Source organism: Chiloscyllium punctatum, chromosome 42 (assembly GCF_047496795.1).
Source record: "Chiloscyllium punctatum isolate Juve2018m chromosome 42, sChiPun1.3, whole genome shotgun sequence".
NCBI classification, from domain to species: domain Eukaryota; kingdom Metazoa; phylum Chordata; class Chondrichthyes; order Orectolobiformes; family Hemiscylliidae; genus Chiloscyllium; species Chiloscyllium punctatum.
The window spans coordinates 23,188,862-23,203,551 of record NC_092780.1 but is presented as its reverse complement, the minus strand read 5'-3'; the positions used below and the strand labels follow the sequence as shown (position 1 = coordinate 23,203,551).

The 14,690-nt window shown below is 39.8% G+C and overlaps 1 pseudogene; it reads left to right on the top strand.

Annotated features, from left to right (window-relative positions):
• The window catches only part of LOC140465529 (beta-1,4 N-acetylgalactosaminyltransferase 2-like), a 63,416-nt pseudogene that overhangs the window by 25,279 nt on the left and 23,447 nt on the right, over positions 1 to 14,690 (top strand).

The following is a 14,690-nucleotide window of genomic DNA, read 5'->3' as shown; positions in this document are numbered from 1 at the left end:
GTAAACATTGGAACCCAGCATGTGGAAGACGGAAGCTATTTTCTTTTTCTCCCAGGTAGATAGGATAGTGAAGAAGGTGTTTGGTACGCTTTCCTTTATTGGTCAGAGGATTGGGTCAGGAGTTGAGAGGTCATGTTGTGACTGTTGGTTAGATCATTTTTGGAATATTGTGTGTAATTCTGGTCTCCCTCCAACTGGAAGGATGTTGTGAAACTTGAAAGGGATCAGAAAAGACTTACCAGGGTGTTGCCAGGGTTGGAGGATTTGAGCTATAGGGAAAGACGAAATAGATTGGGGCTGATTACTCTGAAATGTTGGAAGCTGAGGGGTGACCTTATAGAGGTTTATAACATAATGAGGGACATGGATTGGGTAAATACACCAGATATTTTCCCTTGGGAAGGGGGAATCCAGAGCTAGAGGGCATAGGTTTAGGGTGAGTGAGGAAAGATTTACAAGGGACCTAAGGGACAATTTATTCATGCAAAGGGTAGTGTAAGTATGGAACAGAGGAAGTGGTGGAGACTGATACAATGAGAGTTTTTTAAAGGAATCTGGATGAGTATATGAACAGGAAGGTTTAGAGGGATATGGGCCAAGTTTCAACAAATGGGACCGAAGGGTGTGTTTCCGTGCAGTACATCTATATGTCTCTGCGACGAATGTCATCTCTCAACTGTAAATTCTTCCATCACCATGTCATCCAAACTGCTCAGAACCTTTGTGTCCTATTTGACCAGCAACTGAGCTTCCAGGAACATATCCAGTTCCTGCAACAGTAGTGGACTCGCTGATATTAAGGGCATTTAAATGGGCATTGGACATACATATGATAATAATGGAACAGTGTAGGTTAGATGGGCATCAGATTAATTTCACAGGCTGGGGCAGGGCCGAAGGGCCTGTACTGTGCTGTAACGTTCTATGTTCTACATCCTATCAATGACCACAACAACTTAGTTTCTTCTTAGTCCCTTCTTCAGCTGCTGAACACTTTTGCTAACACCGGCTTTGATTGTTCAAATACTCTTTAAATCTCTTTGAATCACTCCTTAAAATCTGAGAAGTTACCTTCCATTATTTACACGAAGTGATATTTTGTTTGTTGAAGTTCTGATGAGTGCCCTGGAGCATTTCATTATGAAAGGAGCTACATAAATGGTTGTATTTGATTGTAATTCTTTGAAGCACTTTGGGCCATCTCACTATCCTGAAGATGCAAGTTTTTTTTTAATGATTAATTGTCTTTGCAATTCATGGCACAAGATGTACATTACATTTGGATAAAGCATAATGAATACTGCAGCTCAGTTTAAAGTAACCATAATATTTGTATAATAGGTAAAGGTCTTTGGTAGATTATGTTTTGAGTCAGCTACTTAGAAAACTCGGATATTATATATCTGTTTAGGAATGACTACTACTTGTTGGCTTTTGCAGGTCTAGACTAATTGGTATTTTATTTTGCCTATATTCCTGTTTCATCTTTTTCTTAGTCAACACACTGCTAAAAATTCACTTTTTTCCAGTATCATCCATTTTATTTTCCATTTATTAAACGCTGTCCATTTTACTTTCACATTTAAAGTTTGTTCCCTAGAACTGAGACACATGTTGCTTGTGATTAATCAAATATTCCTCATGGCATTTCTCAGCAAGTGGGAAGTGTGACAATGCTTTCACTTGAAAGTGGTTATTTTGCCCTAGGTTTCTTTTGAAGAGGGGTTGTAAAGGCAGTGGTGGTGAAGTAGCTACGGAAGCTAGTCTAAATCAATCATTTAGTAGGGCTTTAGGCTTTTTTAAAAAAAAAAGTTTAATAATGATAGGGGAGTGACCAGTTCCCCAGATCAAGCTTTCTAGTTTTTTCTTAGCTGTGGCAGTGAGAAGCTGTTTTGGTCCCAGAAAAGTTGGTTTCAAAAAATCTTCAGTAAATGATTCCTAACTGTGTCTTTCCCTGAAATCCCTCTTGCTGTTGTTCCCTCCTGTATTGGGAAACTGCATGTAAGAATCTGTGTCTGAATATACCATTTTGCCAAGGGTTGTGTTTATATAATGTTACAATATTGGAGCAGTTAATTAGTAATTGGTACTGAATCTATTAGTCGCTTAAGTTTTCCACTAGTAAGTTTTTCTAAATTCCTCTTTCTTTTGTTTGCATGTTAACAAGAGTGTTTAAATAAATTGCATTTGCTTAATGTCAAGTAGTTGAACCAGTTACATCACATCTGGAACAAGCACTTCACATCTACTTTTAAAATAAAAAAAAGTCAGGGTCTCCACTACTGTCTTAAACTGTTGTGAGGGGTCTGGTTTGGTCCCTAACAGAAGTCAGATATCTCACTGATTTATGTCTTCTTTGGTTACATTTGCATCTATGTAATTTGTGAAATTCCCTCAAATATAAGAGCTGCAAGAACAATTATCTGTCAGCCACATCGCAATGCGGTCAGTTGCCACAGTGAAACAAACCTCAGAATTCCTTGTATCTCCTGTGGAGGGATCATGTTCCATTAAACTGTGGAAATATTGGCATGAGTATTCCAATAGGAACAATAGTGATATAATCATCATTTGGCATTAATAGCTAATAATGATAGGACTTGGAATGTCATGTTGTAGCTGTACAGGATGTTGGTTCAGTCACTTTTCAAATACAGCATTCAATTCTGGTCTCCTTGCTATAGGAAGGATGCTGTTCAAAGGGTTCAAAAAAGATTTACAAGGATGTTGCCAGAGTTGGAGGGTCTGAGCGATAGTGAGAGGTTGAATAGGCTGGGGCTGTTTTCCCTAGAGTGTCAGAAGCTGAGTGGTGACCTTATAGAAGTTATACAATCATGAAGGGCATGGCTAGGATGAATAGTCAAGGTTTTTTCCACAGGGTATAGGAGCCCAAAACTCGAGGTCATAACATAAGAGGGGGAAGATTTAAAAGGGACCTAAGGGGCAATATTTTCATGCAGAGGATGGTGCATGTATGAAATGAGCTGCCAGTGGAAGTTGTGGAAGCTGTACAATTACAACACTTGAAAGGCATCTGGATGGGTATACGAATAGGAAGGGTTTAGAGGGCTAAATGCTGGCAGATAGAAGTAGATTAAATTTGGAGAAATAGTTGGCATGGATGAGTTGAATCAAAGGGTCGGTTTATGTGCTGTACATCTCTATGACTCTGTGTTTAGACAGGTAGAATTTATTCTACACTGGTGCCTATCTTTGCCAGCCACCTTGGCATTTATAGCACATATTCTGTAAACTGAACAAAAGATTGAACCCAAAACCAAACTAAAAGCTCCCAGCCTTATCTTTACTAGATACATAGAATACAATCAGAGCATTGCTTCATGAAATTTTCCTATAGATTCACTTCATTGTTATCAACGACAATGTCACAGCAAGATGAAATTGTGTTTCTATAGAGCGGTTAATGTAGTAAACAACTTTAAGGTGCTTCATGAGGTCATTATAAAGCAAAGGAGATATTCCAGCTGAAGACCAAAAAATTGGACAAAGAAGTAATTTTCAAGTCATGGCATAAAGGACAGAAGAAAATTAGTAGAAAGGTTTAAGAAGGGAATTGCAATGAAGGAAAGTCAACCAGTGTTGGAGCTGTTTGTGCGTTTTAAATCTCTAATTTATGCAGAGATGACACAAGTTTCTACAGATGTAACAGGTCCTATTTAGTCTTTTAAAATTTCTACTTTCATGATTCACATTCTAGCTTCTAGATGTTTCTACAGCTTTGCTCCCTTTTCCCAGTGTCCCAGTTTGCAGGGCACAGGGTGTATCAAAAGTAATAAACTTGCAATTAAACATTGAATAATTGAACACCACAGGAGTAATTAAGGTCAAGAATGCTGAAGTGGCCAGTATTAGATTAATGTGGATATTTGGGACTGGTAGTAGCTGTACCATTAGATAAGGTGGGGCAATGGACAGATGTTAAAATAAGAATGGGAATATTAAAATTGAAATCTTGCGTAACCTATACCAAAGTACATCAATGTGTACAGGGTGTTGAGTGATGCATCTCAAAGTGAGGACAGGAACATCAATGTTTAGAACACACACCCAGTTTGGGGTGAGAATATGAGAGGTTGCCCAAGGCATGTTTGAATATGTAAGTAGCAAAGATGTGAATGAGGATTTCACAAGTTGATGAGCTGAGGCAATGGTGAAGGCAGGCAAAATCATTGAGAGAGGAAAAATCAGTCTTAATAATAGAATGGATGTATAGTGAAGTCCATTTCATGGTCAATTATTTCAAAAAACATCACCAAAGTTGTGAAAAGTGTGGATTGGCTCACACAATTGATGAGAAGAAGGATCAGGTCAGTAGCTAGAAACTTATGTTTTTTGATGAGGGATAAAAGGAAGGTTTTGATGGAAATGTCTGCTGAATCAATACAAGAAAACCAGTAGCTTACACCCAGGAAAGGCATTGGCAGAGGGTACCGCTGAAGTACAGCTGGGTGTTATCAGCATACAGCTGGAAAGCAATGCTATATTGGATGGTGTCTCTGAAAAGTAGTATGTAAATGTGAAATGTCAATGAGCCAGGATAAATCCTAGGGTCAGACTAGAGGTAATTGTTTGTGAATGGGAAGTGAAACCAATGCAGATCATCCTGCAACTGTGGTTGATGGATGAGAATGTAGACAGCCAAGTGCAGTCATATCCAACTAGACAATATTGGAGAAGCTCCTGGAGCTTGGATTTCCTTTGGTTAGTACAATAGCTAAAACTAATATTTAATCAACACTTTTCTAAGGGGTAACAATTGTTCAGACAATTGCCTGTCACAGAAAAAGAGCAGCATATCTTTCTCTTACATTCCCACCTCTGCATCTTTTTCACTAACAAACTGTTTAACATTTCTGCTATGCTTTCTCATTCCACAATTTGAATTCTTTATCCCAGATCATTCCAACAATCTATTACTAACAATTTTACCTTTCATATGCTTTTATGTCATATATATTTATTTTCTCCCTCTTCCTTTCTTGTCCTGCTGTTGTGAACAACAAGAATTTGTGATCCACACTGGAACTAATGGCTGTGAATGTAGATTTTATGGGAGTAGAAAAAAAATAAAAAATAAGAACTCATAGCAGTCAATTTCACGTTATGTGCAAGTGAGCATAGGAATAAGAGGATTGAGCAAATGAACAAATGGCTGACAGTTCAACATATATGGGAGTTCTTGATGTGCCTCCTAATGTGGCAATGCTGATGTTACCCCTTATCATATCAGAAACTAAGTGCCCATATTGCAATATTGAAGAATCCTAAGAAAACATTACAGCTAATTATTATATGCAATTATTACGTTCTTCAAGCATGTAAGTATCAGCCAACATTAACTATCACATTACAACAGAAAGGAATTAAACAGTATGTTTTCAGTAGCATTGCATGCTTCAAGTGCTGCAAGCAAAGATGAAATATGAGACCTGAATACCCTCAGGCCACATGCTATATTGATGATAACATGAGCATGTCTGTTCAAGGTATACTGACATACTGACTGCGAGACATTACAAGCAATACTAAAGTAGATAAGATCTGTACAAGATGGATGAATTACACCTTAACAGCACAGAGACTAACGCCTGTGATTAATGGTGGGAGTGGTTCAAATTAGACTGTTAGGCAAATAGGAAATTCAGATTGGAGGGATCCAAACCTTGGACAGTCATGAGCAAAATTAGAAAACAAAGTCAAACAGGATCAGAATACATATTCATGCTAAAACAAAACAAAGTTAAGGACGCTATATTGGAATGCATGCAGTACTTATCAGAAAGTAAAAGATTTGAAGGCACAAATGAAGATAAATCAGTGTGATTTAATTGCCAACAGCAAATCATGGTTACAGGGTGATGAAGACTGGGTCATGAAAATTCAAGGATATTTATCATTTGAAAATATAGACTTAAAGGAAAAGGAGGATGAGCAGCACACTTAATATGGGATGAGACCAGTGAGAAAGAATAGTATTTCAAAGCATTTCAGTGTAGAATCAGTTTGGGTGGATTATTTGGGAGAACTATTGATAAGATTCCAGATAATAATGATAACGTTGGGGATGATGCAGAAGATTAGATATATGTATAGTGTAGCTGATACATTAATAATAGGCAACTTCCATTTACATAAAAACTGGACAAATCTAACCAGCACTAACATTATGGAGACTGAATTCCTGGAATATGTATGAAATGTGTTTGTGAAGCAGTGTGTTGAAGAACTAACTAGGGATTGGGCTATGTTAGACTTTCATAATGAAATGAGATTACACAATTACTCTGGGGTGGCATAGCAACTCAGTGGTTAGCACTACTACCTTACAGCACCAGGAGCTCGGGTTCAATTCCACCCTTGGATGACTAGCTGTGTGGAGTTTGCACATTCTTCCTGTGTTTGCGTGGGTTTGCTTTGGATGCTCTGGTTTCTTCCCACAGTCCAAATATGTGCAGATTAGGTGGACTGGCCATCCTAAATTGCCCAGAGTGTCCAGGGATGTGTGAGCTAGGTGGATTAGCCATGGGTTACAGGGATAGGGTAAGGGGGCATGGGTCGAGGTGGGATGCTCTTTGAAGGGTTGCTGTGGATTCGATGAGCCAAATGGCCTGTTTCTACACTGTGGGGAGTCCATGATCTATCAATAAAGAAGCCTTTGGTAAATATTTGACCAATATATGACCAAAGTTTTTATTAAGCTTGAATATAACCTAGTTCATCCTGAAACTAACGTCTCAAATCTGAGCAAAAGGAAATATTGGATAGTGTTGTAGAGCAGAGGGGCATAGGGGTTCAGGCACATTATTCTTTGAAGTTTGCCTTACATATGGACAGGGTTGTTAAAAAGATGTTTAGGACATTTGCCTTCCTTGCTCAGTCCTAGGTGTTGGGAAGTCAAGTTGAGGTTGGACAGGACATTGGTGAGGCATCTTCTGGAATACTGTGTCCAGTTCTGGTCACCCTGTTATAAGAAGGATATTATTAAGGTGGAGAGGGCTCAAAAGAGATTTACCAGGATGTTGCCGAGTATGGAAGAGTTAAGTGATAAAGAAAGGCTTGCTAGGTTGGGACTTTTTTCACTGGAATGTAGAAGGTTGAGAGGTGATCTTACAGAAGTTTATATAATCATGAGGTGTATAGATAAGGTCAATGGTAGCTGTCTTTTCCCTCAAATGAGGGATTTCAAGACCGGGAGGCACAGTTTTAAGGTGAGAGTGGAGAGATTTAAAAAAGATATGAGGGGCAAATGTTTTACACAGAGGGTGGTTTGCATGTGGAATGATCTTCCTGAGAAAGTGGTGGATGTGGGCACAGTTACAAAATTTAAAAGACATTAAGATAATACACGAATAGGCAAGGTTTACAAGGATATGAACAAGAGGAGGCAAGTGGGGCAAGTTTAGTTAGGACTATGTTCGGCATGGACTGATTGGCCCGAAGGGTCTGTTTCCGTGCTGTATGACACCATGACTCTATGAAAATATAGAGACCAACTTGGATTGGGAAAATACATTCAAAGATTTGATAGTGATAACCAAAGGCTAGTGTTTAAATAGTTATTATACAGTCCATAATAAGCAAGAATGTATCCCTCTAAGATGCAAAATCTCAGGAAATGTGAATCAATCATGGTTACAAAAAGTTAAAAGGAATAGCTTATAAAGTTGCCAGATCAAGTGATAAACCTGAGGACTGGGATCAATTTAAAATCCAGAAAAAGATGTCCAAGAGAATGATAAATAAAATAAAAGGCTAATATGAATGCAAACTAGGGTGAAGTGTAAAGTTGGCTGGTTAAAGTCTCTTTAGCTAAGGTAAGTGGGTGACATTATAGATGGAGATGGGCATATTTATAAACTAGAATTGGGAAGTGGTAGAGAAACTAAACATTACTTTGTATCTGTCACTGCTTGATTAGGGACAGCCAGCACGGATTTGTGAGGGGTAGGTCTTGCCTTAAAAGTTTTATTGAATTCTTTGAGGAGGTGACCAAGCATGTGGATGAGGGTAGGGCAGTGGATGTAGTGTACATGGATTTTAGTAAGGCATTTGATAAGGTTCCCCATGGTAGGCTTATGTGGAAAGTCAGGAGGCATGGGATAGTGGGAAATTTGGCCAGTTGGATAGAGAACTGGCTAACCGGTCAAAGTCAGAGAGTGGTGGTAGATGGTAAATATTCAGCCTGGAGCCCAGTTACAAGTGGAGTTCCGCAGGGATCAGTTCTGGGTTCTCTGCTGTTTGTAATTTTTATTAATGACTTGGAAGAGGGAGTCGAAGGGTGGGTCAGTAAATTTGGAGGCGATACGAAGATTGGTGGAGCTGTGGATAGTGAGGAGGGCTGTTGTCAGCTGCAAAGGGACTTAGATATGATGCAGAGCTGGGCTGAGGATTGGCAGATGGAGTTCAACCCTGTCAAGTGTGAGGTTGTCCATTTTGGAAGGACAAATAAGAATGCGGAATACAGGATTAATGGTAGTGTTCTTAGTAAGGTGGAGGAGCAGAGGGATCTTGGGGTCTATGTTCATAGCTCTTTGAAAGTTGTCACTCAGGTGGATAGAGCTTGTAAGAAGGTCTATGTGTATTATCATTCATTAGCAAAGGGCTTGAATTCAAGAGTCGTGAGGTGATGTTGCTGCTGTACAGGACCTTGGTAAGGCCACATTTGGAGTACTGTGTGCAGTTCTGGTCGCCTCACTTTAGGAAAAATATGGAAGCTTTGGAGTGGGTGCAGAGGAGAATTACCAGGATGTTGCCTGGAATGGAGAATAGGTTGTACGAGGATAGGTTGAAAGTGCTAGGCCTTTTCTCATTGGAACAGCCAAGGATGAGGGGTGACTTGATAGAGGTTTATAAGATGATCAGGGGAATAGATAGAGTAGACAGTCAGAGACTTTTTACCCGGGTACAACAGAGGGGAAGGGTACAAGGAGACATAAATTTAAGGTGAAGGGTGGAAGGTATAGGGGGGATGTCAGGGGTAGGTACTTTACCCAGAGTGTGGTGGGGGCATGGAGTGCGCTGCCTGTGGGAGTGGCAGAGTCAGAATCATTGGTGACCTTTAAGCGGCAATTGGATAGGTACATGGATAGGTGCTTAAGCTGGGACAAATGTTTGGCACAACATCGTGGGCCAAAGGGCCTGCTCTGTGCTGTATTGTTCTATGTTCTATGTTCTAACTGTCTTCACAGATGAAGGTACTGAAAATTTCCCAGAAAAACTCGGGAACGTATGACTTTGTGAAAATGAGAAACGAAAAGAAATTAAATGAATGAAAATGTAGTATCTGCAAAATCAGTTGGGATGAAGTTTAACAAATTGTCTGGGTCAGATGAATTATTTCCCAGATGACGAAGAAGATGACTATGGAGGTAAGTTGCGCAGTGGAGCTCATCTTTCAAATATCTATAGATTCTGAAACCTCTTGCGGTCTGTAAAGAAGGGTATGTAGTGTCCTTGTCTCCATTTAAGAAGGGAGGGAGAAAGAAAGTGGACAACTACTCATCTGTTAGTTTGATATCAGTGGTGTGTTAGAATCTGTTATAAAGTATGAGATAACTGTGAGTATTTTTAAATAACCAGTTCAAATCTGTTACAGTATAGCTCTGGAACAGGTAGGACTTAATCCCAGGTGCCTGGCTCAGAGGCAAGTACACAGTCACTGCACAACAAGACCTTTTTAATTTATTTTAATCAACTTGCTCAAATGTGTTATGACACACCTGGAACCGAGATGTCTTAGCTCAGAGATAGAGACATTATCACTGAGTCATAAGAGCACTTGAGCTAATTGGATTTAGAAAATAGTGGTAAGATTGGAGGCAGAATAACAATTAAATGTTTATGAAACTGAAATCATATTTGACAAATCTGATGCAGTTTTTAGAGGGTGCCACTTGTAGCATAGGTAAGGACAAATGTAGTGTTTCTAGATTTTGATAAGCCCCTCACATGAGGTTAATAAACACACTTGGAGCACATTGGATTGGAAGTGATACATTGTCTGATGAAAGATGTGTGATTTATTCGTATGATATCAATTCTTATGAGTTTGGATTTTAAAATAGTGACATATGAGAGCTAGTTTTATTTTTGTGAAGGGGATTAAAAATTAACTTGGGCAGTGTTTCCAGAGCCATGAATTCAAACTAAAATGCATATCTTGGCTTGTGAGTGGAAACTCGTTTATTTTCAACAGAGGCAGGGCTTTATTATCAGAGAAAGAAACCATTAAACTCTTCGCAGAAGGTAAGATGAACAGCTTTCTTCTTACTTAGTCTGAAAGAGACCTGAATGAAAGCAAATATGTGTAGTCCTTCCAAGAAAAGGAAGATTGTTCAGAGCTGTTAAAGAAATAAATTAGTTTGACAAAAGAGTGTAGAATTGTAAAACTTTTGGATGAGGAGGAGTTGGTTAGAAGTCTGCATTGGTTGTTCAAAGTTGAGTAAGTCTGAGATCATAGTTGTGTGAGTGGTCAAGGGGAAAGCTTTCCTAGTTCATTCAATTGGAACTGAGAAGAAGCAGTAAAGTCAACCTGACACATTGTACAGGAGCAAAAGTTTATAGATTTTGATGAATTGTTAAATGCTAGAGTTGATTTTGTTTTGCTGCATTTTTGAAAGTTTTCAAACAATGTTGTGTAGATAACTTACTTGTCTCATTTCTGTTTCTTTAGTGCAATACACTTTTGTTTTATTGTAAAAACCAAATGTGTAGCCTTGACTGTGTGGTATGTACACAAACTGCAGGTGTTCAGTATTCCTGTTGTATATCGAGCTTTCATTTCAACAAACTAACAGTTCAATGCACCAGCACCGTTCAAAGGGATAATCAACTGCTTTGATGTTTGTTGCTGATTCACTTCTGCAACCCTTGATTGAATTGTCCGAGTATTCAACGTGTTGAATGTAAGTTCAATGCTGAAACGTACAGGGATTGGTGTCCTGACTTAATTTCTTTTAAAACACATAATGAGACTGACTTCCTGGGACGTAGTAAGATTTTGCTTACACAGTGAAGATTTTAAAACCGAATGTAATAATCATGATCTCCATTTGGAAGCATTGGAAAGGGTGCACAGGAGATTTACCAGGATGTTGCCTGGTATGGAGAGATAGTCTGAGGGACTTCAGGCTGTTTTCATTAGAAAGAAGGTTGAAAGGTGAATTAATAGAGACATTTAAGATGATCAGAAGATTAGATAGCGTGGACAGTAGGAGCCTTTTTCCTTGGATGATGATTGCTGGAATGAGGGGTCAGAAGTAGTTTCTTTATTCAGAGAGTAGTAGGGACAGGGAACGCCCTGCCTACAATAATCGTAGACTCACTAACTTCAAGGACATTTAAATGCTCATTGGATAAACATATAGATGGTAATAGAAACGTGTAGTTTAGATGGGCTTCAGATTGGTTCCACAGGTTGGTGCAACATCGAGGGCCGAAGGGCCTACACTGCACTATAATTTTCTATGTTCTACATTCTATGTTGGTGGTTTCTGGAAATTGGTCTTGGCTGAGCAGAAGTGATCAGACCTTGACAAAAGTTGGGAAGTTCTACAAAAGTCTTGGCTGAAGCTAGCTGCCTAAATTTGCTCCTGAAGAAAGGGAATATTATAGAACTGTTAATAAAAAGGTGATCTTAATATAATGAGTTTGACTTGAAAGTTCTAGACCAGATGTGCTTGGTTAAAATCCTGAATACGTTATTTGAAACTGAGAACATCAAAGCTCAATTATATGAAAATTCAAAGGAAGAGGTTATCAGAATTGAAGTTACAGTTCAAATTAACCCACTGGACGTGACAGAGAAGGAACTCACTCTCCTCGACATAGTGTAAAGGAATGATGTTAGGATGAATGGGATTGTAATTTACCATATATATCAAAAATGTTTAAACTTGCATTATCTGTTAATAGTTTGGCTTATCCCATTTTGGATGTCTTTGTTTGGTTTCATTTATTTAGACTTTAAAAAGAAATTGGGAGAGAGGGCTACTTCATTTGAAGCATTGTCACCCCTATTTCCCTTCTGTCAGTACCTGCTCCTGGTTTCTGACCCGGGATTGAACCATTTCCTGTGGTTCAGAAGCCCTCAGGGAAGATCAAGCCTAGTGCTACTGTGATTGGTGAAGGAAATGTGGTTATGTGTTCTCTTCACACGGGTAAGCTTTTTTAAAAGTCTACGACAAAATCACTTTTATGTTATCCTTGGTTGAAGTACCTGGCTGTACCTGGCAGTGGGGGTGAAGATCCTTCACATTGCACACTGTGGTTGCTGATAATTCCAGGCAGGAAGCAAGACCCTCTAAGAGTATCTTTCTACCAGCCACTCCATGCCCACCCTGTCTGTTGCTGGTGTCATGTCATGTTCAAGCAATTGAGCTGGTTCCTGTAGACTGCAGTTGTGTGAATACCAACTAAAAAACCTTTTAAATTGGTCTGAAGTACATCTGAAAATGTTCTATCTTCTACATGCTGTGTGTGATAACATACTTCTTCTGGAGAGGGTGCAGCATTAACACAGTTCGAAAGGAGCTTACCGCGCTGAGACCCTTAAGACCACAAGATCTTAAAGCACTCAGGAGTCTAACGAGATGAATGGGAGGAGAAAGGGAGTGACCGTGCAAAGGTTCCCACACTAGCAGTTCAGGTAAGGAGGCAATTAGCCTCAAAGTGTTCCAAATGCTTGTCTTCTCTTGACATTCCTGTCTATTGGTACAAAAAACAATTCTTAAATTCTTACATTTACAATTCATTGTGGGAGTGCACTGCCATCAGGTTACATGGATGAAAGGAATGTCAGGACTGCTGCTAACATTTTCATCACATGTTTACTCAGTCCAAACATGATTAGTCAACGCAGTCTGCATTCACGACTGGTCTTTGATATGGCTTTCCTTCGAGTTCAGGTTTAAGATGGGTTTGGCATCAAAGGCACATTGTGTTTATACATAACTTTGTAAATTTTATCTGTGGTACCGGTGCTGTACTGGTCCAAACCGGTTCTGAAGGTTACTGTTAAATCTGCTTGCGTAAAGGGGTGAAGATTCTTCTATTTTTCTGCCTGGAAATCCCAATTAACTACATGCATTGATTTTTATCCCCACAGTCCTGAATACATTTCCTCTTCAAGTATTTACCTAATGTCTTTCTGGAAGTGGTTTTGACACCTGCTTCCAATACCCTTTCAGAAAATTATTCTTCAATATGCCCCGAACTTCCACGGTGCCACATTCATGCTATCTCATGCTCAGCAATGCTGATCAGTGCTGGACACCTTTCGGGATTTACACCACTGGCACAATAATTAAACCTGAGTCACACGTCAGTTCAAATGCTGTAAGCTAGGAATTGTCAATGACAGTTTGTGTGTGTGTGTAGATGTGCAAAGGAGATAGCCAATAGAGATAAATAGGCACCCAAGTTGGAGGTCCTGGTAGATGGGGTGATGGAATCTATTGTTGTCCTCTTTCTTTAGGACCATCAGGGAAGACCACACACCAGACTTTGCCAGCCTGGTCTGATGTTTCATTCAGGATTGGTGTAATTTCCAGGGTCCAGAGAAGTGCAGGAAGAAGGTTAATGACCTTCCACCATCTGCATGGGAATGTGCAACCATCTTCCCTCTGCTTCCCCAAACTCAATCTAACTCTGCCATTGTACCCAATTCCCACTAAGGTTCATGTCTTAACATTCTCATTATTGTGTGCAACGTTTTTCCTCAATGCTTTCACCATCATCAATCCCAAAAAACGAATACCCCTCATGTCCTCTGCACTTCCTACTCATTCACTCACAACAACTCACATTTCCCCCATCTGCACCAAAGCCACTTTTATTTCAATCAGTGTCCGATCTTGCTTCTAATGGCAAAAAACAGCTCTCAGTGGGACAGAGGAGGCAGAATTGGGTGATGTGGTGCCTGACATTCATTCGCACAGGAGAAAATCCCATGCATTTGCAGGAGAGGGTGCAGACCATTGATGCAGTGATGCCAAGATCTCCATTGTCTGCCAACCAAGATTCATTGTGAAGTGCTCTGCTGCTGTCCTATTACCACCACTGTGAGTGTTTTCTCAACATGCTGAAGCCTCTGCATCTGTCACTCAACTCATTTCTTCTTTTGTCTTCTACATGCATCACAGACATCCTAGCAACACCATCCCAGAGGAGACCAGTCCCTCCAGTTGCCACTACATCCTCCACCTGCGAGAAAGAAGCCGCAGATCATTCAGAGCAAGCCCTGACAAGGCTGTTTCCTGCATCCTACACTGGCTCAAATACTGACACTCGCATGGCGAGATCAGAGCTAACCAAGAGCACTGTCTGATGAACATATCACTGAATTGTCTCTTGCAGCAGGCTGAGGAAGAAACCTACGCTAGTCAGAGGACTACCAGAGGTCAGTCACCTGCACAATCCCAATGGGCCAATGTGAGGGAAATCAGAAACAAAATGGCTCCTTAGTAACATGATCATTCAACAATAATATTTACAGTTGAATCTGTTTGAAAAGCAATTTTAGGCCCTCATACAGCATATAAATGTGCAATTGTGGAGTGTAGGTGACACTGAGAGGTGGCCTGTGATTATGTTTGCGTCCCAGACATTACTCGGGCTGATTTGTAATGATTGACTGTTGGACTGAGGTTTACAAAGTTAAAAATCACACA